The sequence below is a fragment of the Trichechus manatus genome, unplaced genomic scaffold (assembly GCF_000243295.1).
Source record: "Trichechus manatus latirostris isolate Lorelei unplaced genomic scaffold, TriManLat1.0 scaffold00200, whole genome shotgun sequence".
Taxonomy (NCBI): Eukaryota; Metazoa; Chordata; class Mammalia; order Sirenia; family Trichechidae; genus Trichechus; species Trichechus manatus.
Genome location: NW_004444136.1, coordinates 2,595,006 through 2,596,898, shown reverse-complemented (window position 1 = coordinate 2,596,898; position 1,893 = coordinate 2,595,006). Strand labels below are relative to the sequence as shown.

Here is a 1,893-nt window from a genome sequence, read left to right as displayed (position 1 = left end):
GGTGGGGGGAGACATGATTGCACCAGGTGGGCTCTGATTAGAGGCATTCTATCTGGAACCACCTCTGTGACCTTCATGAGCCTCAGCCTGCCTTGGGGATGACACGGTCCCACGGTGTGGCCGTCTGCTTTGGGGACAACACAGGTGGGAGGGCAGTAATGGAGGGCTCTGCTCATCAGCATGGGGAGGGCAGCCTCAGGGACAGAGAGGCTGGGAGAATTGTTCTCCAGTCACACGCTGGCCGGCCGGCCCCGCCCTCACGTGCTGCCCTGATCACAGGCAGGTCACACCCCTCAACTAAGATCAGCAGTGCTGGGGCTCTGCTCCCGCCCTGCCCAGCAGCGTGGAGAACACACAGTGGTGTCACTAGGGTTGGGGTCACCCAGTGCGGTAATTCATGGAGTCACTCCCCCCCATAACTGCCACAATACTGTAACCAAAATATAAGAAATTTTGACAAAATCAGCAACTCTAAAAGACACCGTCAGCAAGGAAAACAACAGCACGTGCTTACAGTGACTGCAGATGAAACCACATGATTGGAAGTGGCATTGTAATTAGCTAATAATGACAGCTCTGACCGGAGCGTATTAGAAGGTTCAATAAGTCAATTAGCATAGCCTTTTAGCCTTGTAGGTATATTGATACATGTAAGCTGGGCTTACAAAAAATGTTTTTGTTGTTATAACTAACTACAGGAATGTTTTTATAAAAAAATAATAAATTTCTGCTGAAACACTGCACAAAAATTTTATAGACAGTCATTTTGGTGTCACCCCCTCTGACAGTGTCACCCTGTGCACTCCCCTAGTGACACCACTGTGAACACAGTCATGGAGGGCAAGCTGGGTGACATGCATCTCTGGGGATGAATGACTCAGCCCACAGCAGCTCTGGCTGGCACTGGACGAAATGGGAAGGCGGGGGGCGGCGTGCTGGGAACACCAGGTCTTCCTGCCCTCAAGCCAGGATACCCTGCATCTGGCGTCACCCCCAGGCCCCGCAGGCCAGAGGAGGTTCTAGCATTATCAAGAATGACAGCCAGCAGGGATTAGGCGCTGATGATGGCCCAAATCCATTAACCAGGCACCTGACTACACCCTGAGATGTGGATTCCTGAGGGACTGTGAGTCCCATCCCACTGGGTACCGCATGCGAGTTTTCCACTTCCTCAAGCCGGGACAGACCGCCCCAGGGGTCCTGGGACGCGTGCGTGCGCGTGAGACAGAGAGAGAGAGAACGGGGTAAGAAGCTTTGTGCCCTATCACCCGGGGGCTGTCCAGGATTCCGGGAACGCTCCTGGTGTCAGCCACGCGGTCTGCTCACCTGGTTCGTGGGGAGCCGGCACCTCTGCTCGCCGCCAGAAGCCCGCCTGGGCGCCTCCCTCAAGATCCTGCCTCGGGGTGCACCCCGGCTCCCAGCCTCCTCTGCCCACCCCGCGGGGACCCTGCCTCGGGGCCCCCCTGTGACGAATAGGCCCGGGAGGCGGGCAGGGCCCAGAGGAAGTGGCCCCGGCTTAACATTATCAGTCAGCATCCAGGCTCCCTGGCTCCTCGCTGCCTCTGGGGATGTGTCGATAGCGGCCCTGGGCTTGTTAAGAGGCTGCTGCAGCCTGGGCTCAGGATGCGTTTCCCGGCGCGGCTGACCTCTGCCGGGAAGGGCGGGGCAGGCGCTCTGCGGCCGCGGGCTGCGATTGACTGGGTGCAGAGCGCCCCCTGCTGGGCACCGAGGCGCTGCCTCCCACGCTCCGGACCACCCACCTACCTTGCAGTCGCAGCTGGCACCACTCTCACACTGGGATCTGAAAGCTCTGTCTTGCCCCACCCTAGGCTCACCTTTCCTGGGCCACGCCCTTCTGACAGGCCTGTGGGATTCCTGGGGGCTTTCTACACT

The 1,893-nt window shown here is 58.2% G+C and overlaps 1 protein-coding gene across 1 annotated transcript in view; it reads right to left on the bottom strand.

The window, feature by feature from the left end:
* Positions 1-1,453, bottom strand: part of ARHGAP22 (Rho GTPase activating protein 22) — a 298,466-nt gene extending 297,013 nt beyond the window's left edge. The window contains exon 1 of the mRNA XM_023742109.1: positions 1,327-1,453. The gene's annotated coding sequence lies outside the window, so the exon portion shown is untranslated. The remainder of the gene's footprint in view (positions 1-1,326) is intronic.
* Positions 1,454-1,893: the final 440 nt, after the last annotated feature.